This window comes from Cupressus sempervirens, chromosome 5 (assembly GCF_028749045.1).
Source record: "Cupressus sempervirens isolate cs-2001-9-10 chromosome 5, ASM2874904v1, whole genome shotgun sequence".
NCBI classification, from domain to species: domain Eukaryota; kingdom Viridiplantae; phylum Streptophyta; class Pinopsida; order Cupressales; family Cupressaceae; genus Cupressus; species Cupressus sempervirens.
Window position 1 is genome coordinate 99,386,604 of NC_143122.1, and position 24,936 is coordinate 99,411,539.

Below are 24,936 nucleotides of genomic sequence, written 5' to 3' on the forward strand. Positions count from 1 at the left end.
ACTTGGTGGAACACGGGGATAATTTTGGCCTCACTTTCTTGCATGAGAAGTAGCTTGTCCAAACATCAAGGTGAGTCTGCATATCCCTTGGAAACGATGGCTATGTGGACTGAAGTAGAGCAGATGGTTGTCTGAATAGTGGAAGGAAATGAATCTCCAAGTTGCTTCTCTTTGGAATCAAGAAATGTTTGAATTCCTAGCTACTCAAGGGAATTTAAATGGGAAATAAATTTAATTTATAAAAAACCCCACCACAATCAAAAAAATGACAATAAAAGGATAGTGTGGACCACAAAAAAGTGCTCCCACATGACCTTCCAACGGCCATGAGTGGTGTGTCCCCACAAAATATGTGGATATCAATCCCAAAAATGGGGGTGGCATGATGCAACAAGCCCATAAATTTTTTGCACTAACAAAGACATAGTCAGGCCCAGAATAATGCCTTCATTAATGAGCATGGCATAGTCATCACTATAAACAAGGAAATCATCACCAACCTCCAATAAGAACATATTATTACTTATATGGCTCTCCAATCCCAAGGCTTTTCCCAAATCCTAGTCCAAGAATGGAACGAAGATGATGGTCTCCAACGACATGTGTGCATGGGAGTGCAAAAGAAGACACTCTAGATCCTAAGGAATACTAACCTCCAAACAATCAGTAACCTCCAATAATCACTGAGAGAGCATAAACAAGCTTACATGTATGAAAGATAACACAAGGCATAGAGTCCAAATTATAAAATTCATGTGGATAGGACTTAAATGGCTCCAAATCACTCCACCAAATCAGGGCATGTGAGTGGTCCTTGAACAATGTAGTAGGAGAACCAAGGCCCATGTGTGATTTTAAACAAAATTGGAATGGAGCTTACGGTTCTAAAAATTGTGCAAAATGCACATGGGGAGTTCATATGGGACTTGGCGTGGGTGCCTGCAATAGATTTGAGGCCACCTCATCAAAGAAAAAACCAAAATTGCCAAAAATACCACTCCCAACTTGAGAATACAGCTAAACCATTGATGTAAAAGCTAGTAGAAAGTTATATTTTAGCACATTACAAAGAATAGACTATCACACATGTTTTCTAAGATGGAGTTTTTTGTGTTAAGCAATCCTAGTGAATGTGAATCTGTAGTTGATGTCATTATTTCATAAAGAACAAGGACTTAAGAAATAAATCATTGTAGACATCAAAGAAAAAAGATTAATAGTGGAACACAAATGGGAAGAAAGTGATAAATCATTTTAGGGTTTTTTTATCATACTAGCTAATGTTGCTTGCCCAATCTGTGGGTGCACCCATTCATCTGCAAATTGGAGAAGTTAGAGATTTTGCTATTGTCTTGATAAGCATTAAAAAAAGTGTTTTTGCCATCTCCAAATGGGATATCAATGGAAATGAAAGGAGCCCAACCTTCTTAGATTCAATCTTGGAAGATTGAAAGCACGTTGAGGCATGGATCATAAATGTTGCATTGAAGAATGAAGAGAACAACTTAGAGTTGAATGTGATTGACTCATTTTTTCATCTTCAAATATTTTCCCCTTTCAAGCAACCCATTGAATCTACTAGTTGCTCCTTCAAATGTAGGGGTGATTCAAACATATTTTAATTGAAGCTTAAACCCCAAAGGCATCTACACACATGAGACCATCAATCACATTCATAGATGGCCATAAATTAGGCTAAAATAATAGGCCATAAATTAGCAAAATTCATCAAAAACGTGCACATAGAGAAGATAAAGAAAATAGTAATAAAATTCACATACCAGACACTGCTCGCAATGGCTGAATAACAATGAATTAGGGTAAATCAACCTTTTTACATTTTAAAATGATGAAGCCTGTGTTGGTCAAAATTTTGACCAACACGGGCATGGTTTTAAAATATATATATTTTTCCTTGCAAAATTCAACCAATCTAAAACATTTTAATAGATGGTCAAAAATTTTGGTCTAAAAATGGGGTCAAATGTATGATACTAGAATAAGAATCCACCCACAAAGCCACACAGGATAATAAAAATCCCAAACATAAAATCAACAGGACCCAAGGTAGTAAAATTCCCCAAATCTCCATGAGCCCTAGATGCAAAGACATGGAATCACAAGAGTCACAATAAAATAAGAAGCACACAACAATCCAAAACCCCAATAACTATGCAAATTCTAAACTCTAACAAAAGTATAAAACTGTCAAAACCTCTTAACACCATAACTTGCGAATGAAATTTGTTGTAGCCTACAAACTGCCATAAACCTTCTAATTTTGAAAGCAAAGATGGTACAAATGTTAACATCTTAAAAACTCATTAAACTTTATACTAAAAAATAAGAAATATGTCCTTAAGGCCTTATAAACCCTCACAACAAAATCAGTAGTGCACAAAATTCAAAAATAATTGCAAACCCTAATCTCAAGTAAAAGCATCAAATTTTTACAGTTCAATTATGAAAATTCCAAAACAAAAATTGAATTTACATTGTTCATACCAGGAATATACAATGCCATCGGAGCTATGGCTGTGCCAATCTATGATGACACTAAAATAAAAAATTATAGTTACACCACTCATTACAAAAAATCATGACAAAAAACCAAAAGAAAATTTAGATAATCTCACTATACCCTACCCCAAAAATCAACTTTGCAAGTTTTTTAAAAAATTGTATCCAGTGCATGAAATGTACACTAGGTTTTTCATGATTCAGATGGAAAAAATTATACCCATTGTACTTTACCTGATATAAACTAATTTTAAATCTAACCAATTCTATTTATAGCATACATGATAACATGGCACTCATCCAAACCTGTAAAGCATAAAACCCTATGCCAAAAATAATCACCATAAACCCTACCACAAAACCAACCTCCCAAAACCCCTAACTTAAACCAAAACATCTCCGAGAGCCCTAAAACAACAACACTAAAACCCTAATTTGGACAAAAAGAACTAGAATTTGTAAATAATTATTGGAAATACAACAAAATAAAAAGCCCACTCTTTAACTTATGTAATACAAAACCTTACACACAAAATCAACTCCACACAAATCATAAGTAGAAAACAACATAGTCAATCAAAAGCACAAAATTTCAAAGCTAAAAAGCTAGAAAGCTACCTATGAATGAACTTCATTTTCATCATCCTCCTCAGGTATAGCCTCCATCTCCAACTCGAACTCCTCCAGTGGCTCGATGGGCTACACTTCAAAAAGATTACACTCCTTCTCCTCATTAGGATACTTGATAAATACAATAGGATAGACATAGTGGTGAACATAATAGTCACTAATTCTAGCAAGCCTACCCTTTGAGTTCCTCCTAGAAGCCCCAAATCCTCGACTCCCCATTATAATTGCACTAAGGCTAAGCCTCTCGACCTCCAAACAGATATGCTCCTTCATATCATGATCCTTGATGATGTGGATCTCAAAAGGAATATGGGCATCCACAAGGGGCTGCACCAAATCAGTGGCCTTAGTAGATGTAAAATTGTCGAAGACATCTTCAAGCTTCTATTGTAACTCCTCATCTGTATTATTGTCCTTAACAGAGAGATCAATGGAATCCCAATTGACACCTTAAAGGACACTTGTGGGGCGCACATGAACAAGAATCACATTGTCCTCGAGCCACAAATAATAGGAGGAGGGAGTCTATGTGCTGATATGGTGCTCCAGTTGATGCCAATGTCTATTGCCTTCACATTGCACACATGATGGTCAAAGCCCCTTTACTTTTCCCATTCAATAAGTGCACATTTCTCTTCACGCGAAATAGAACTTTTTTAATTTTAACATAATGAAGCTCATTTTGGTCAAAATTTTGACCAACACGGGCATGGAATTAAAAAAAAGATGTTTTTCCATGCATATTTTGACCAATTTGACCCCATTTTAATAGATGGTCAAAAATTTTGGTCTAAAAATGGGGTCAAATGTACTAGTGGAGAACCTAAGGAAGAGAAGGAGTTAAGGGTTTTGCTTCATCAAGTGACCTAAGACAAGAGTCTACAATGGCATGTTAAGAAAGAAGACTTAAGGAGATGGATGCTTGAAGGGTGAACAAGCTATCATTGCTGCAAAGTATGAAGGCCAAGAAAAATTGAGAACTAAATATAGATCTATAATCTGCAAGAGAAGTTGTAAGTTGTATCAGATCAAATCTCTATTGTTACTCTCTAACAATTATTCCAGTCTATTGTAAATCCTTTGGATTAAGGTTGACCTAACAATCATTTGTAAATCCTTTAACTAGGTGGTATTCTAAGTGAATGGCCTAAAGTCCTCTAACAAGGCTCACTTCTAATAGGGTTATTGAAATCCACTAACCAAGTCACATTTAATAGTGTGTGTTGTAACCTTTAATAAGGTTGGCTTTCAATAGGCCATCACTTCAAAAGAGTGAAAAGGAGTAGCATGTTATTGGTGGTTTTCCCAAATTGGGTTTCTAGGTAAAATCATTGTGCCAAGGGTGTTGATGAATCTATTATATTTCATGCTTTATATTTTTGTAAGTTGATTTCATAGTAACCTACAAGTTTTAGTGATTGCATAATCTTATGGATGCATGTATAGATATGAAAGTTTTATGGGTTCACTAAGTTGTGAGAAGTTTTATTTATACATATGGACCTTGGGTAACTGATTCACCCTCCCCCTCAGTTATTCTAAAGTATTCCAACAATTGGTATCAGAACCATCTGCTTAAGAGGATTAGTTTGAAAGTACTAGAAGCATAAAGATCAAGATCTCTAAAAGAGAAGGACCCAAGCTCAATAGAGATAACTTTCCTACATGGAAAATTTTGATGAAGCTACAATTTGGAGGACTTAGAGATCATGCACAATCTACCATTTATGCTAAACATGTTGATCTAGCTGGAGTCCTAACTACAGAAGATATGAAGAAGAAGAAAGAACATAATTAGGTGATGTTGGAGATTGCCTCTACCCTAAGCTATGTCGAATGTGATGATATCAAAGGTCTTGATAGTGTAAAGAAAATGTGGGATGCCCTAGCTACCATCTATGGAGGACACAAAAATGTTCAAAGAGCCAAATCTAAGAGTCTCAAAGGTAGGTTTGATGATATGAGAATGGAAGAAGGTGAGAATATTGCTTAATATGTTGCTAGACTAAAAGAAGTTGTTAGTGCAATAAAATGAGCTACTGGTTTGATAGATGATGATATTGTGTTAAACAAAGTTTTGAGAACATTACTGCCTATTTATACTATTAGGATTTTTGCAATTAAAGAACTGAGATATATTCTAGAAAATAATCTAACCCTTGAAGGTCTAGTAGGTAGACTCACTAATTTTGAGCTATCTAACTTTGACAATTATAAAGCTGAGAATATTAAATCTTCTTTCAAAGCTGAGCTATGATTGAAATATTCCAATGAGGAGAAGTAGAATAAGAAGAGAAAGATAAAATATGTGTCTAGTGATGATGATATAGATGAGGAAGATGTTGAACAACTGGAAGCACTACTGAAAAAAGATTCCACAGAGGTAAAGGAAAGTTCAAAGGTAAGTTGCCCATCATTTGTTTCAATTGTATTGAGGTTGGTCATATTGTTGTAAGATGTACAAAAAAGAAGAACTACAGAGGTGGTGACAAGTACAAGATCAGAAGAGAAGATGATAGCGAATATTACAAAGATAAAGGCAAGAAGTCATGCTACATTGTTGAAGAGGAAACAAGGGATGATTCTGATGAATGTGATAATGAAGTGGTGTATGTTGCAATGAAGGATGAATCTAATGAAGATAAGGCTATTGCACTTGTGAATTGTGTGAAAAAAATGATAGATGGATCATTGATAGTGGATGCTCACATCACATTACTGGAGACAAAAGTAAATTCATTACCTTAAATTGTTATGATGGAAATAGTATAAGATTTTGTAATGATTCACCATGTTTGATAAAAGGAAAAGGTTCTAGCAAACTCACAAATAAGTTTTCATGAGACAATGCTTACTATGTTGAAGGACTAAAATATAATTTGTTGAGTCTGTCACAATTGAACAATTTGGGATGCAAGATTGAATTAGAAAACATAATTTCTAAGATATATGACACAAATGGGGAATTGATTTCAAAAGGTGATCAAACTAGAAGTAATATATTCTTTCTTGATATAGAGGATGCTAATTGTCTTGTTGCAAAATTTGATGATGTATGGCCTTGGCATAAAAGGTTATATCATGTTAATTTTGATAACTTGGTTAATATCAGTAACATGAAGAAAGTTAGAGGTTTGTCTAAGTTGAAGAAGCCTGATAATGTAGTGTGCAAACAATGTCAGCTAGGCAAAATGACAAAGTCAAGTTTTAAGAGTAAAACTTATACCACTAAAGGAGTACTAGAGATTGTTCATACTGACTTGTTTGGACCAATTGAAGTGAAAAGATACAAGGGAGATAAGTACATAATGCTATTTGTTGATAATTACTCTAGGATGATGACAATTATATTTTTGAAACAAAAGTTTGATGCTTTTCAAATGTTTAAGTGGTACTTGGCAAGAGTTGAAAAGAAAATAGGTAAAAGCCTGAAATGTTTGAGATCTAATAGAGGAGGAGAATTTACATCAAGTGAATTTGAGATGTTCTCTAATGATAGAGGAATCAAAATAAAAACATCTACCCCTAGAACCCCTCCACAAAATGGAATAGATGAAAGGAGAAACATATCTATAATGGATTGTGCTAGAACACTCATGATGGAGAAGAATGTTGCTATGAAGTACTGGAGAGAAGCTATACGTATAGCTGTCTATACACTGAATCATGTGCAAATCAAGAAAGGTACTCATTCAACACCTTTTGAACTATGGTATGGATATCCACCCAATGTAAAATACTTTAATGTATTTGGAAGTAAGTATTACATTCTTAAAGATGTTAGGAATGACAAGCTAGATGCAAAAAGTGAAAAAGGTATATTCCTAGGATACTTCACATGAAGTAAATCTTATAAGTGTTTGAATAGTAACACTAAAAAAATTGAAGAAAGTGAAAATGTGAATTTTGATGAATATATAGAAGTACATGAGGCTGAACCTATGAAAAATCCAAAAGAATACAAATCATTTATATACTTTTATGAAGAAATGCCTACTAAAGAAGATGCTACAAATCAAGTTTCAAATCAATAGCAAGTTACAATGACAGTTGAGTCACATCCTATGAATGTTGATTTGCATTTAGGAACTGAGTTGCAATCAGATGCCAAGTTATGAGAATGAAGTAGATACACATTTTGATTTTGAGAATAGTACACATGAAAGAGATTTTGAGATACTTGACAGAGATATACAGAATGATTCTAAGGCTGAAAGACAAAATGAGGAAACAAGAGCTAAACCAAGATTGTCTAAGTATGTCAAAATATGTCATCCTACTACTCAAATCATTGGAGATAAAAATGCAAGAACAATGACAAGAAATAGATTAAGAAGTGAAACATGTTTGCTAAGCATGAAAGAACCAAAAATAGTAAAAGATGCACTAGAAGATGCTGACTAGTACAAAGCCATGGAAGAGGAGATTGAAAAAAATGAGAAGAACAAAACTTGGAGTCTAGTTTCTTGACCAGAAGACAAGATTGTGATTGGCACCAAGTGGGTATTCAGAAACAAGATAAAAATGGTGAAGTCACAAGAAACAAAGCAAGATTACTTTGCAAGGGATAAGCACAAGAAGAAGAAATTGACTTTGGAGAGACATTTACCCCTATTGCTAGATTGGAATGAGTGAGAACGCTACTTTCTTATGCTACATACAAAGGTTTCAAAGTCTATCAGATGGATGTTAAATCTACGTTTGAATGACATATTAGAGGAAGAAGTTTACATAGAATAGCTAGAAGGTTTTATTGACGATAGCAATAAAAACATGATATGTAGACTGCACAAAGCTCTATATGGTTTGAAACAAACACCAAGAGTATGGTATGAGAGACTTCATAACTATCTTGTGAAGATTGGATTTGAAAGGACTAATGATAACAACAATCTCTATAAAAAAATAGAGAAAGAAAAAGGTATTTTTTTATCTAAAATATTTGTTGATGATATCATATTTGCAGGTCAAGCTGCTTTATGTAAATATTTTGCAAATCAAATGAAGCAGGAATTTGAAATGTCTATGTTTGGAGAGATGAAACTTTTTGTGGGTTTGCAAATATATCAAATAAAATATGGTATATACATCACTCATTCAAAGTAGGTCAAGGAAATATTGAAAACTTTTGGATTAGAGGATTCCAATGTAGTAAGTACACCTATGGTGACAAGACACAAGTTGTCAAAGAATGATGACTTTGCTGAGGTGAAAAAAACCATGTATAGGTCTATGATTGAAAAATTGCAATATGTAGTACATAGCAGACCTGATATTGCATTATTTGTAGGGATAGTTGCAATATTCTTTGCTAATCCAAGGGAAAATCATTTAATGGTTGTAAAGAGAATAATGAGATATCTAAAAGGAATAGAAGAGTTTAGTCTATACTACAAGAAGCAAAACAAGTTTGAATTGAGAGCCTACACTGATGTTGATTGGGCTGGAAACAGTAATGATAGAAAGAGCACCGGTGGAAGAGCATTTTTCTTAGGTAAGAGACTAGTTACATGGACTAGCAAGAAACAGAGTTGTACTTCTCAATCCATTGCTAAAGTTGAATATGTTGCTACTGTTTTAAATTGCACAAACATTGTATGGATAAAACAACTACTCAAAAGAATGAAGGAAGAAATCATAAAACTAGTGATACTTTATTGTGATAATATAAGTGCTATCAATATATCAAAGAATCGAGTGATGCACACAAAGACAAAGCACATTGCAATCAAGTATCATTACTTGAGAGAGTTAGTTCAAGATAAAGAGGTGAAAATGGAATATGCTAAAACAAAGGAGAAAATTGCTATCTTCACAAAACCATTACCTAAGGATTCTCATGAGTATCTAAGAGGTAAATTAGGGGTGATACCCTTATCAAAGGCTATCTAAGTAACAAGAGGAGTTCCCTACATCAAACAAGATGATATTCATATAATAAAAATTGATGTAGTGGATCTTACTTTAGGAGCTGCCTAAAGTAATCACAGAGCTGAAACTTCAAATCAGTCACAAGCAAGGTGACAGAGGGAGAAACTGAAGAAATTGCAAAAGCTAATATCCGCATACTTAAGATGTAAAGATGATATGTCTTTGGAATTTTTGTCAAAGAGGGTGTTAATGTAAATAATAAATTATTATTACACTTTACTTAAGTTTACTTAGCATAATGCATTTTTATATTAGTTGTCATGTAGACACTTAGGAATATGCATAGAAATATGAGTCGCCTTGTTGACAACATAGGAGTTAGCAAATTATTTGAGCACATGGTGTCTACAACATGTCTTTATGAGATGCACCTATGTAAACTTATCCTCTCATCATCACACAAACTCCTATGATCAATTTAGGATAATCCACTCTTGGTGAACATGTGCTTAGTTGTGATGTTTATCTCTTTTTCGACTCCTAGTCATTCTAGTTGCCTTTATATACAAGCACTTCTATTGTGTATTTGTTTCATATCCAATTATTTGATATCCATTATCATTTTGATCATTATTGAGATTCTTATTTGATCATCATTACTATCTCTTGTGATTTCTATTGAGCTTCTTGATCTTGGTGTTGAATTATTGCATTAGGAAAATTCTTACATGTTGTCAAAGCCATGAGAGTTTTATTGCCATTGGAGAGATTTTTTTGCAGGTCAAGACTCGAGCTTGATGGTGCAAATTAGATATTGGCATCATATTTAGAAGGTCAAAAAACCCAAAAATTGACTTTTGTTTCATCAAAATCAAACATTTGAGGTTAAATCTAGATCATTTGATTTTTGGAGGTACGACAACGATGATTTAGGAAAAATAATTACAAAGGTTATTTTCAAACAACGATATCTCCCTCATACGGACTCATTTGTTGGACCAATTTTTTTTGTTTTGGGGTAGAATTTCATGATCTACACATTGGTGCATGATGTTTGAGATCTTTGTTCCTAAATTTTTCTACAACTCGCAAATCCTAATTTTTACAACTTCAACAGCTTAGAATGGGCTCATCTGGACACATTTAGGTACTATTTTTTTTTAGAGTGCATGATTTTTTGTCTAATTTCTAGATCTGGTATTAGTTTGAAGTAATTTTGAGTAGACATAGTACTTCAAATTTTGGTCTTATTTTGGCCTATTGGCACTTGTAATTAATTAGATCCTTGAGAGGTCTTGTGTTTTATCTTGTTCAGTCTGATATAGCTTCATATTTGTTGTTGTAACCAGCAAAATTAGAAGTCCACTTAGGCCCTAAATTGGCAAGTGGCCATTGTAATTGCACTAAATATAAAGTGTCAAATCATGCATTGGGGGGGTTTCTTTGATTTTTATTTTTATTTTGCATTTTGGGGGTGCATACATTATTTGATCTCATGGAGTCATGTCAAAAGTGTCACTTTGGTTTAAGATTCAAATTGACAAAAAAGAATTATCAGAAATGGAGCGATGATCATCTAAGAGAACATAAGGAAGTGTTTCCTTATCTATATTCAAATATATTCCCACCTAATACTAATTGGGGACATCTTTCTCTTCTTCTTCACTTTATGTATAACGGTATGAGTAAGGAATGTTTTGCTCCTCTTAGTAAGGTAAGTAGTCCTCATGACATTTGGATGTGTCTTTGGGAAGCATATGGCGATCCATGAGTCCCTCCATTATTAGAGGACATTCTACCTCTAGTCACTCCAATTGTGTTACCTATAACTCCAATTGAGATCATATCTCCTGATGCTCCCATTGATTCTACTAATCCAATTCTAGCCACAGATACTCCTGATTTAGTGTAGTAGGAAACATCATGTATTCCTATTTCAACTTCATGAGATGACTTCCTTCTAGACATTGTAGTGTTGTTTGTAGAGTCTTGCATTGAAGATGTGGGAGACATTATTGATGACATCCATCTTCTCTTTGTTGAGGAGAATTATTCTTCGCTTGTTGTGAGGGAACACTCTGACCCTCAACCACTTGATCTTTCTTTTGAGACTGACATGATTGTGGATATTTCTTTTTAGTATTTGGAGGAGGACTCTTTTACTTCAAAGAAGATATATCAATCTTTAAAGATTGTATTCCAGTTTCGTCAGACATCATATCTTTGAGGATTCTTCCTACTAGTTGGTCTGAGCATTCTCTACTACATCTATGGCACCACTTCTTCCTACAAGGAAGAACAACATTCAGTTTTCATGGTGAAACTTCTTAAGTCATCAAGGAACTTCTTTCATGAGTGTGCATTCATCATTGAGGGGAGGCTACATTGCATCTCTTCCCATATCTTCCTATAAGGATGATTCCTTGTCTTTAAAGTTTGATTCACTTTCATACATGGAAATGTTACCTTGTTTTCCACCTTCTTTTGGGAATCCACCAAATTGTCTTGTGGTATCTTCATTCATCAAGGACTTATTAACATATGAGCAGACTTCAAAGGTAGCATCCATAGCACACTACATATGAATTCCTCTTCTATCTTCCTATCGACAATGGGAAGTATACTTGAACCTATACTTGGTGTATCTTCTTCCTAAAGGGAGAAATGTCATTTGTAGGCATTGGATTTTTTTTGTCTTCATGATATCCTTGTAGGAGATTATTCAATATGGGGGGATACCATCATATATTTTTTGGGGGGGACATATGCTTGTACATGCATGATGTATGTCATACTAGGGGGGTCTTGATTACTCTATCCTTGAATGAATATTGTATTTGTTCATCTCTCTTTTTGGAGGAGGTTTTTTCTCTTTCTTCATTTTTAGAGAGATTGCATTGCATTTCATTGCATGGAATTGTATGTAGAGAATTGCATTTGTACATGGCTACCTAACATGGCCTAGTAGCTAGGACCCACATTGCATCTTGCATTTAGCTTTGTGAGCTTAAGTGCATTCCCTAAGTTTCACTTAGGGGGTGTGTTAGTGTAAATAATTAATTATTATTACACTTTAGTTAAGTTTACTTAGGATAATGCATTTTTATATTAGATTTCATGTAGACACTTGGGAATATTCATAGACATATGAGTTGTCTTGTTGACAACACAGGAGTTAGCAACTTATTTGAACACATGATGTCTACAACATCTCTTTATGAGATACACCTATGTAAACTTATCCTCTCATCATCACAAAAACTCCTATGCTCAATGGAGGATAATCTACTATTGGTGGACATGTGCTTAGTTGTGATGTTTATCTCTTTGTTGATTCCTAGTCATTCTAGTTGCCTTTATATATAGGTACTTCTAGTGTGTACTCATCTCATATCCAATTATCTGATATCCATTATCATTTTGATCATTATTGAAATTCTCATTTGATCATCGTTAGTCTCTCTTGTGCTATCTATTGAGCTTCTTGATCTTGGTGTTGAATTATTGCCTTTGGCAAAATCTTGCAGAGGGAGAAATTCTACTGATCAAGCTGATCAAGAGTCAGAATAGATAGGGAGATATTGATCAAGAGTCAAAAAAGAGGGAGAGATTTACTGATAAAAAAGGAGATAGATCAAAGCCATAATGTATAATCATTGAGGAAGATATTCCTAATCAACAGTATGATTACTAATCAAGAGGGAAATATCAAGAGATTATTGTCAAAGAGATGAAGAGTGTTAATGATTAGCAATATTAGAATAAATCACATGTATGATGAAAAAGATACAAGAAGGAACTCAAAGGGAGTCATAAGAAGGAGTTTTTTAACCTAATAAGAAGATGGAAGTTTTTGGTAGAGGGAGAAATTTTTATACAAATTTTCTTTTCAGTATTGTCTTACTGTTTTAACCTAGTTAGTTTAGTTGAACAAGATGTTCATTATTTGATTGACTTAGTTGATTAGTTTGGTTTTCCATCAATGCAAAAGAGGGAGATTATTGAGATCTGATTGAAAAGATCATTATTGAGAGAGATAATTGAAAGAGGGAGATTGTTGAAGAAGACTATGTGTTTCAATAATTGTTTTATCACTAATGTCAAATCTTCTATTTTATGGTAAGACAACTACTTATAAGATTCAAGTACTATCACTTAGTTGATTGATGAAGAGGATTTGATCAATAAGATGTAACAAAAGCACTTAGAGAAAATGTTGAGTTATGTTTACGTAATGAAGTATAAGGATCAGTAAAGACAGTGATGACATGAAGTATTGATAATCTACTTAAGGTTACAAATGTTGGCAAAACTAAGAAAGTTAGAAGCACAAGTTACACAAATTTTGTCTCCCAAGCTTGACTGAGTGGATAGTAGGTGCCGAGAAAAGTTAGTGCAAGCCGAGAAAAAAGTCAGTTGGAGCTGAGTAAAAGAAAATTCTAGTGGGTGTCGAGAAAGATAGTTGATGCCGAGTAAACTTTGGTTGATGCCGAGTGATTTCATAATAAATGTCGAGCATTAGAAGGGTATAATGACAACCTGCTACATTATTTTAAAGATCAAAGATTCACTGAGTTTGAGCTGAAAAGTTTATTTTCTTCAATTTTGTGAACCAGGTGGAAGATAATACTAATGAGTTGGTGGCACAGAATTTGAGGTAAACCATTTTTAGGTGAATTCAAATGGATTTTAGAAGAAATTTCTAGAAGAGATATGAGATATGGGGGTAGATAAATTATATCCTACCTTATCCATTTGAACTCTAACTTTGACGATGGAAAATGAGTGAGAAAATATCCTAATTTCCTATTTATAGGAATGTCTGGTCATGAAGCAAAGTTTTCATGTGCGAGAACCCAAGGAAGAGAAGGAGTCAAGGGTTTTGCTTCATCAAGTGACCTAAGAGAAGAGTCTTCAATGGCATATTAAGCAAGAAGGCTTAAGGAGATGGATGCTTGAAGGATAAACAAGCTATCAAAACTACAAAGTATGAAGGCCAAGTAGAATTGAGGACTAAATATAGATCTGTAATCTGCAAGAGAAGTTGTAAGTTGTATTAGATCAAAGCTCTATTGTTACTCTCTAATAATTGTATCAGTCTAGGGAAAATCCTTTGGATTAAGGTTGACCTAACAGTCATTTGTAAATCCTTTAACCAAGTGACATTCCAAGTGAATGGCCTAAAGTCCTCTAACAATGCTCACTTCTAATAGGGTAATTGAAATCCCTTAACTGGGTCACATTTAATAGTGTGTATTATAACCTTTAATAAGGTTGGCTTTTCATAGGGCATCACTTCACAAGAGTGAAAAGGAGTAGCATGTTACTGGTGGTTTTTCCCAGAATTGGGTTTCCACATAAATCATTATGTCAAGTGTGTTGATGAATCTGTTATGTTTCATGTGCTTTACATTTCTACAAGTTGATTTGACAGTAACCTACAAGTTTTAGTGATTGCACAATCTTATGGATGCATGCATAGATATAAATTTTTTATGGGTTTGCTAAGCTGTGGAAAGTTTTATTTGTACATCTAGCCCTTGGATAATTGATTCACCCCCTCTCTCAGTTATTCTAAAGTATTCCAAAAATTGGATCCATGTAATACATAGGGATTCACACTTAAGATGTATCCTTATCAACAAAAGATCATAAATCAATCCTTAAGTCGACTTTAAAACGGTTTACATAATAGTTTGTACCAATACAAACAACTATGTCAAAATTGTTTTACTCGGCATCTAAAGTCCTTTGTGCTCGACACTAACTATAACTTCAGTGTTGTCACTCAACATCTGAATGACTCCACATGCACTATTTTCTTGGTACCTAAATCACTCAGCATATACTATTTGCTTGACACTCACTATTTACTCAACATGCTCTAACTTATATGTTGTGCTTGGCATATGTTATGTGTTCAGCATGAACTAAGTAAATGACTTAAGTGTATAGACACTCAATTGTCAAAACCAATCTTAGATTAAGATTAACTCTAATACCCCCACTTAATGTGACAACTAAAGGAAACATTATGTAGAAATTATAATTTACAAATAGGTCATAGAGGAGTAAGACTTCCTCAAGTTACTCCAAATTGCTGGTATAATCATGTAGCTATCATCTATCTTTGAAACACCATAGGAAAAATCATCTCCATGTGAAATTTGTCAGATCCCTCATAAAGGTGTACGATTGCAAGCTTTAAAATTTTTGGATCTCCTTGAACTATTGGACACCAATCCACAAAACAAAGAAATAAAGAAATTCTAGCTTATTATTCTTGAATAGTAAATGCATATTTATATAATAGATTGACCTACTAATATTCCTAAATGAATGCTAATTAGATTGACAACACACACATAAACTTGACAACTAACTGGAACTTATGTCCTTGACACCTAACTCAAATACATATACAAATAGTCATTGTTTACAACTCAAATAAGGTTTTCCACATGTTCAAAAATCATTTATTTACTACTGTTGGAACATTAAACCCAAGAGTTAGAACTAGTAAGACAATGACCAACAATATTGGATGGATAGATCTAGACCTATGCAATGAAAGTGAACAATTCTATACATTATCTTATTACGATATAGTTATGTGAATGTGTACAAGACTACTTGATACAACTACTTTTACAGATATTTACTTTATATTACATCTATTCGTAGTTGCTAGTTTTAACTATATTTTTTGTATATATCAGTAACAACCTATATGATTAGATAATACTAATTTTTAGTCTAGCACCCTTTCTTTTTCTTTGACTAAGAACTTGTGTGGTCTTATATATTTGGAAACTCCATGTGATATAGACATGGGATTTGTTGTATTCAAATAGTTATTATATTATCTTTAGTGTATAAATAATTATTTATAATATTTAAATGTACACTTGCTTATCTTAATAATTAGAATTCATATTTTCTTATCTTTTTATATATAGGCAACCACACTATTTATATATTGTAGAAATTTCAATACTATTCAATTTCAAAGTCTATCTAAAAGAGCTATTAAATGTTTGTATACAAATTTGAAAATGCCAATAGGCCCTTGGTTTACTAGTGAAGTTGTAAGGTTCTTAATGAGCCTATTAGGGGTCAATCCTTGTTGTGTGCATGATATAATTTTCAAATGATTCATTGTCATGGGAAGAATTATTTTCTTCCTTGGAAACATCAAAATGTTTTTCAATAATAACTTTAAAGTTGCCAAATACGAGGCAAGTTGTATATCCCTATAATTAGCCTTAGTTGATTCCATTTCTTTGCAAAATTTCATTTTTTTAGACCCACAATATTGGATTCTTATATTCTTCAATGTTGATATGAACTTCATGGGTCAAATATTCTTCCTTGTTGTTCCCACACATGTGATTAATGTAGAAGTTGTGAAAACCAACTTCACAGATCGCCAAGAACACCTACATGCAAATAAACTGTTGCTGAAGAGAAACCAAAGAAGGAAAAAAGCACAGCTTGGAAATCTCAACAAAGTGAAAGAAAAAATATATTCCAATTTTATTTTATTTTTAAATACAAGCATTCAACCTTAAAGGTGAATGAAACCTAAGAAAGCTAGGTTGCACATTAATAATTAATATAAGGATTAATTACTAATGCACCTAAGAGAAAGCTTAAGCACTAAAGAGTAATAACTTAACTAATTAAATCAAAATGATTTAAGTAGTAAGAAAAAAATATATTACTCTAACACCCCCCCTTAAGCTAAGTGAAGGGGAAAAACTAACCCAGCATAGCTATGAAAGTAGGAAATGGGTCCTAGCAACAAGGCCTGATCAAGTACCCAATACAAGGAAATCTCTGTAAACCGGAGACAAAGGAGAAAACCTAGTGAGAAAAAATCCTCTCCAAAAAGAGATGAAAAACTAAAAAAATAAATGGCTCAAGAGACTCTCTCAAAACCATAAGTACAACTAGCCCCCCATGAGAGAGAGAAGAGACACCAAAGCCCCCCCAGAATGATGGAGCCCTTGTAGAAATGATTGGACCAATGGAACTCCAATGCAAAAGAAATAAGGGCATAGAAGAAGGAAACCCTAAATGAGAGGTGAAACTAGAAAGCCTAATTGATGATCAAAAGGGAAAACATGAGGATCTTGAAAGGGAATCTCCAATGCAAGTGTGGTGACATTGTCATGAAAGAGGAGATGAATGTCCTTTGTAGAATCCTCAACAAGTGCACCTTGAGGCACAATGAATAGATTTGGAGGGTTAGGTAGAGCTGAAGAAGAATCTTGCTAAAGAGAAAAACCTCAACTAGATGTGTTGTGGTAGTCAAAATAGAGATCTTAAGAACAACACAAAGGTTCAAGTGTCTTGACTGCACCACATGATGCTCTTGCGAAAGAGAAGAGTTGAGCTCAGACAATGGAGATGGTGAACCAAAGTGCAAGAAGGTGTAGAGATGGGTGGTATGATAAACTGTCCCTATAGCAATAAGGCCTCCTATTGCACTATCCCAAATGAAGACTAAATACACAGTGAACTCAACTGTCTTCCTTGATCCATTGCGTGTAATATGATAAATCGAGAGAAGTTTTGCAGACAAAGATGGAACATACAATACATCATTCAAATTTACCATCTTGAATGCCAAGTGAACCTTTCTCATAGACTGTTAGGGAAGTGTAATTTCCCATGAGAATATGAGTAATGGGAGAAGCCTCAATAGTAGAGAAGACCACTTGAGAAGATGACATATGGTGAGAAGCACCTGAATCCAATATCCAAGGAACTTGGGAAGGGGATGCAATGGATGCCTATAATACATGATCCTATCCAAAATCCTTGTGAAGATGTCAAAGATGTGGAAGAAGACTAAAAAGTAGACCCTTGTGAGGTAGACAGTACTCTTTTGAAGAAGAGCTTGCAAATCTGCAATCTGTTGCTTATAGTGATCAAATCTCTTCTAAAAATAATGTGACTCATCATGAGGTCCCTTTCAAAAATAGGATGTCATGTCCCCTTTTCAAATAATTAAAAAATAATAATCTTTGCTAAGGTAGGCAGGCTCAAAAGGTGAAGTTTTGGAAAAAAGGGGCTAATCTTTGGAAACCAATGGACTAATAAATGAAAATTATTATTAAAATATATTTTATTAACCTCTCTTGGATGTGAGTTAGGGTTATGATCTCTTTTAAGGGATTTGGAGGCATTTTGGGCTCATTCGAGAACTTGATTTTTGCTCATTGCTTTGTTGTTTTTCAGAGGCTGACAAACCTATGGAGAAGGAGACCCAAGGATGGGATTTTGTAGCTTTCTAGGAAGGCTAAGGATGGAATTTTAAAGCCATTCCATGTGCAAGCTCATGAAGAGTTTTCCTTTGTGCTGAATAGTGCAAATTCATGGGTATTCGGGTGTGTTTTTTGTAAGAGTTTGGTGTTTCCAGTTGAGTAGTTCATATCAGTTTGGGTTGCTGCTATATTTTAGACATTAAGATGTTAAAATAGAGCTGAATACATGTATTTGGTTTTGGTTATAATTTTTTGATATATTATTAGTGTTTTTGTGGTGTTTTCGAGCTATTTTGTGTTATTTTTGAGAGCCCGATGAGCATTGTTTTTGTCCTCTGTTTGGGAGCTGTTGTGTAAATGCTATACAGATATAGAAATGTCATTTTGTAGGCCATTATGCTGGTGAAATTTCTGTTAAAATTTTCACTTTTAGATTCATTAATAATATGTGAAGGTGTGAAATTTTTGCCACTATTTCGAGCATACCCAATTTGGGTTTTATTGAGAAACTGGTGAATCTTTGAAATATTGGTTGTTTGATTTTTAAAATCTGATTAGAGGCTTTAAATATCATATAAAATCAAAAGGGGACATTTCATAGGAAAATATGGAAGTCTCCATCTTCTTTTTCTCCTTCTTAGAAGAAGATGAAGGACTAGTAGAGTGGTAAGAAGGCGAATCAAATATCCGCTTTAGCTTCCGCTTCTATGTATCTTGAGGTGACTTGGCAAGCAATGCCTATGCTTGTGAACATGTAAGTGAATCCATCTAAGTGAGCTTGCACTGTTAGAGTAAATAATTATTTATTAAATATTTATTCTATTACTTAAGTATACTTAGGTTAATGCATTTAGTTAATAGTTGTAGTGATGAGTTGTTGACAATACAAGAGTTTGTTCCCTTCTAGCATGTTCCACCTTTTTGTGGAAGTGTGCTTAGTTGTCAACCTTATCTTCTACCACTTTCCAAATTATTCTACAAGCTTCCTTGAGGCCTTTATGTTTGGTCTCTCTCTCTCATTGTAAATTCATTCATTCACAGAGCAATTTCATTTTCCTATTGTGAAATATTTTCTCTTGCATTGTTTGCTTCAAGCTCTTGCTCCTTCAATTTCTCTTCAGCAAGCTATTTGCATGTAGGTGATCTTGGTGAGCTGCGGAGTTGGATTTTATTAACTCCTACATGGTATTAGAGCCTCTTTGTTGCTTCTTGGTCTAAAGGATTTTTGAAGCTACGATTCAAAGACACAAACCCTAGTTTGTTTGTGATTTTTTCTTCAATCGGAGGAAGTGCATTTTTTCGAGAAAATTTTTTTCAAAAAAAAAAAGTTTGTATTTACACTTTTTTTGCAAAAATCTTGTAAAAATATATAATTTTTCATATAAAAGCATGGATTTTGGACTCCAAAGCACAGATTTTGGACTCCAAAATTCTTTCAATTCTTCACAGGCACCACCATATCACTGGCCAAAGCCATCTGTGGCCTCTCCAATAGCAACCTTCACTGCCCCAGTAGCCTCTAGCCTTGTACTATGCCTGTGCAACCTATTTTCACTCCACAACACCAGTAGCACCGCCCTATTCAGCCACCACCATCGTGGAGCAGAACCTACCTAGCCACCACTTCCAAGTGACATCATTTTTTTGGTTGTTGGCATCAACAAACCGACAACCAAATTTTTTTTACTAGTGACAACCAGTTGACGGTCGTCAAATTTAATCTAGTGACTGTATTTTTCCAGCAAGGTGGTTTCTTGGAGCAGCAGTCAGTTTTTTGGCCATAACTTGAGCATCTAGAGGTATTTTTCTGATCCAAAAGAAGCACCAAAAAGCTGACTTAGAGATAGAGATAATGGTGCTAGTTTCATCACATTCTAAGTTCATTTGAGTTCCTATTTTTGGTATCAAAGTAGAGGCTTTTGTTTCCTCCTTCTCTGCATCCAAAATCCAAGTTCTTTTTCAGTTTTTCTTGCTTTCCATACTTATTTTTGTGGTATTTGAGGGGTATCATTATCTGTTGTGGGGGAGGTATTTTCTTTTCTATAATTTAATTTAGAATAAGACCCTTCTACTTCCTTCTTCTTCTCTCTCAAAGGCGGATCCATTTGTAACCCATTTCACACCACACAACTATCACAATTAGAAGGCACAAATGACTAGGCATCTCATGTCAAGGGGCCTATGGTCATGTCTGGATGAGAATCAACCTATTCTCACATGAGCTTTTGAGGTTCTTCAATACAAGAATAAAACGGATGAGGCCATGGGATTGATTGCACTGAATATTTTAGATAATCTACTATTTCATTTGGATGGTTTGACCACTCCACAAGCTAACTGGCTCAATTTTTAGACTTTGTTTGGCACAATGAATGAGTTCTTGACACTTTAGCTTGATGCAGAGTTGACTTCTTTGACACCTGATAGCTTTCCCACCATTGAGGACTTCTTAATTAAATTCAAATCTTTGTGTACACTTTTGCAGGGATGTGGGAAAACCAAGACAGATGATGAGTGTATCTTTTGATACTCTCAAATTTGAGAGGCCAATATCAGATCTTCTCTTCCACTTTCTACTCCACTATGGATGCCTTGGGTGATAGACATAGGATGCCTTCATTTGAGATATTTTGTGATTGGTTAACTCGTGAAAAGTCCAAGATCAATCAAATAGATTCACTTTTAGGTTCACAGTCATAGGCATTGCTTGTCAAGGATATATGGGAGTAGAAGTCAAAGCTGATATCAAATTCCTCTTCTATTGGTTTATCATCTTCTAAGAAGAAGGATAAAAGAAGACTAAGACTCCTACTTTTTCCTATTGTCGAAAAGGATCTCATGATGAGGCACATTGTTTTCAAAAGAGATTTGATGGCTATGAGAAACAAATTGCAGATTTGCAAGCTCTTCTTCAGAAGAACACTGTTTCTTCTCCATCCTCTCCTACCTCACAGGGGTCTACCTTTCAATATTCTTCCACATCTTTGCCATCTACATTGGATCTTGGAAAGGGTCATGCATTACAGGCTTACATTGCATCTCCTTCATAGGTTCCTTGGATATTAGATTCAGGTGCTTCTCACCATATGACATCTTATCAAGGTGTCTTCTCTACTCTTGAGGCTTCTCCTATTTCTCATATTCTTATGGGGAATAACACTACCCTACTAGTCTATGGGAAAGGTTTAGTTTGCATCCAGGATGGTATATTCAATGATGTATTCTATGTTCCATCTTTATCTACCAACCTTCTCTCAATTTTTTAGATTACACACAGCAGATCAAGGAAGACAGTTGAGTTCACTACTGATTCAGTCTTCATTCGAGATCATGCCACATGAGGCCTTATTGCTACAAGGACATTTAATTCTTCCACTCATCTACATTAGGGGGGGCTGGGGGTTATTCTGTTGTTCTAATGCTTCCTTGGTTCAATGGTTTGATAGTGTGAGCTATGTATTCAGTGGTTGATCTTATATACGAGGCGACTATAGTGGCTGGCTACCTATGCATTTTAGTGAGATGGATCATCTACCATATAGACATGATTGTTTCATGCCTTCTTCTTCCATGGAGGTTCTTCAGATCAGTAGTTTCTTTTTTATGATAGATTTTGTGGTTTCTTCATGCTCCAGTGGTGCTCTTCATGATCATTTTGTATTCCTATCTTATGGGACATTCCTCTAGTTGGAGGTTTCTTCAGTCCTTCACTAGGTTCTTACCTCTTTTTGGGGGAGGGTTTTTCCCATGAGGTTTTCCCTCTTTCTCTATTTTTAGAGGTTGCATTTCTTTGCATTGTACATGGGTACCTAATATGGCCTTGTTGCCAGGACCCATTCTTCATTTTCTCTTAGTTTTGTGAGCTTAAGGCATTCCCCTAAGTTGCACTTAAGGGGGGGGGGGGGTTGTTAGAGTAAATAATTATTTATTAATTATTTATTCTATTACTTAATTTTACTTAAGTTAATGCATTTAGTTAATAGTTGTAGTGATGAGTTGTTGACAACATAGGAGTTTGTTCCCTTCCAGCATGTTCCACCTTTTTGTGGAATTGTGCTTAGTTGTCAACCTTATCTTCTACCACTTTCCAGCTTGTTCTAAAAGCTTACTTGAGGCCTTTATATTCGATCTCTCTCTCATTGTAAATTCATTCATTCATATAGCAATTTCATTTTCCTATTGTGAAATAATTTCTCTTGCATTGTTTGCTTCAAGCTCTTGCTCCTTCAGTTTCTCTTCAACAAGCTATTTGCATGCAAGTGATCTTCACAAGCTACGGAGTTGGATTTTATCAACTCCTACATGGACTACTCATGAATTAACCTATTACAGAATGTCTCAAAAGAGGGCATAACATGTCGTGCACCTAGAGCATCCATAGTGGAGCAGAAGGTAGAAGTGAAAATCTGATAAGGACCTCGAAGCCTTGAGAGTATCAAAAAGATACACTCATCATCTGAATTTATATTTCCAACAACTTGTAAAATAGATTGAAGAGACTTGAATTTCATCAAGAAGTCCTCAATGCTAGTGAATGATTCAGGAACCAAGGAGGTGAACTCTGTATCTATCTGTAGAACCTTGAATTGATTCATTGTGCCAAACAAGGTGGAAAACTTGTCCCACATAGGCCTGGGTGTAGTTAAACCATCTAGGTGAAATAGTAACCCATTTGAAATATTCATTGCTGTTGGTGTAAATAAGTATTTACTTATTACACTTACTTAAGTTTTACTTAGGTTAATGCATTATTTAATTATTTTGCATTATTTCATTATTATTTTAGGTGAGACACTTAGGAGTTTGTGAACTCTCATTGAGTTACGCAACTCTAATTAGGCACATGGTGTCTACAACATAGGAGTATGCATCATTCACTTGTTTTCCGCACTCCTCATTTAGCACATGTTGTCTACTCCACTGATTTCCGCACTACACCATTGTAGTCTTATCCTCACATCATCGCACTTATTCCTGTGCTTAATGGAGGATAATCCATATCTGGTGGACATGTGCCTGGTTGTATGACATGTCATGGTGCTAACTTCTAGGCATTCTAGAAGCTCTTCTGAGGCCTTTATATTCAGGCACTCCTAGTGTACTCATAATAGGTTGGTTTTATCCATTATTGAATGAATATCATCATTCTGATCATACTCTGCCTATTTTGGTCTACTGTGTGCTATTGTTGAGTTCTTTTGTTCTTGGGTGAATTCTAGCCTAAGCCAAATTCTTACAATTGCAATGAGGCCCATTGCATCATCCATCTTATTGCACTGCATAAGAACCTCATAAGGTCTCTATAGAACTGTCTGAGCCATATCGAGGCATGACCATAACCCCTTTTCCATAAGCAATCTGGTCATTTTTCCTTTTCAAGTATGGTAGTTGTGAGGTGTAAGGCAGGTGACAGAAGAGTTTGCCATTAAGAGAAGAAGACGAAAGTAGAATGTTCATTTCTGAATCAAATGACAGAAATGAAAATGCACTCCCCCACAATGTATAACTTTATCCCTCATAAACCAAAGAGCCAACTAAGAAAAGCACAAAAATTGAGAAGAAAACCTGGATGCCAGATGTAGAGAGGGAGGAAATTGAAGCCTCTAATTCAATTTCAAAAATAGGAGCACAAATAGCCTCATAACAAAATGAAGCCTATATCATCGTCTTTGGCTTGGAACTAGCTTTTTGATGCTTCTTTTTTGGGTCAAAATAGGAACTTCGTATGCTCAAGTTATGGCCAAAAATTGAACTGCTCCTCTAAAGAATAAGCTCTTTGGAAAATTGTAGGCACTGGAAAAAATTTGACGACCATATGGCCATCAATTGGTCATCTGCCAAAAAAAATCTTGTCACCAGAAAATGATGTCAGCACACGAAAAGATGATGTCATCACTCTAAAATATCTTCCCACTGAAATGATGATGTCAGTAGTTGGAATGGTGACGTTAGCAATCAGAATGCTGATGTCAGCCATCGAAATGCTGACATCGCCATCTGGGAAATGATGTCAACTGGCTCGGGTAGTGGGAGGGCATTGGTAGTGGTTGCTAGGTGGCAATGCACTGGCGATGGCAGTCACTGGGTGGTGCTGTGTTGACGGCAATGGTTGGAGGGTGGCTCGTCGATGACAGCCAAGCATGAGTCAGGGCGCTGGTGGTGTGTCGGTTACGGTGGAGCGCAGGTTGGGTGTGAGCGGTGCTCCAGTGGCAATGGGGTGGCGCCTTCATGGCTACTGGGCGGAGAGGCCAGAAAATGAGTTTTTTTGAGTTTTTTATATTTTTTTCTTGATTTTCATGTTCGTACAGCCTTCAGGAGACAAAAAAAAAAAAATTCAAAGGCTACAATGACCAAAATTTATAAATTTTGTATGAGTTTCGACTATACCATGCCTTCTTAGCATGATGGTAGCGTCAGTTTTTTCCCAAAGTGCACGAAAAAAAGGCGCCTCCTTTAGATTGAAGAAAAACCTAAAAAAAGATGGGGTTTTTGTCTTCAAATTGCGGTTTCAAGATCTCCAAACTAGGCAGTAGCAGGGAAGCTCTGATACCATGTAGAAGTTGTGAAAACCAATGTCACAGATCGTCAAGAACACCTACATGCAACTAACCTGTTGCTGAAGAGAAACTAGAGAAGGAAAAAA

The 24,936-nt window shown here is 35.1% G+C and overlaps 1 pseudogene; it reads right to left on the minus strand.

The window, feature by feature from the left end:
* Positions 1 to 3,138: 3,138 nt before the first annotated feature.
* Positions 3,139 to 24,270, minus strand: LOC149554751 (universal stress protein PHOS32 pseudogene; annotated as a pseudogene).
* Positions 24,271 to 24,936: the final 666 nt, after the last annotated feature.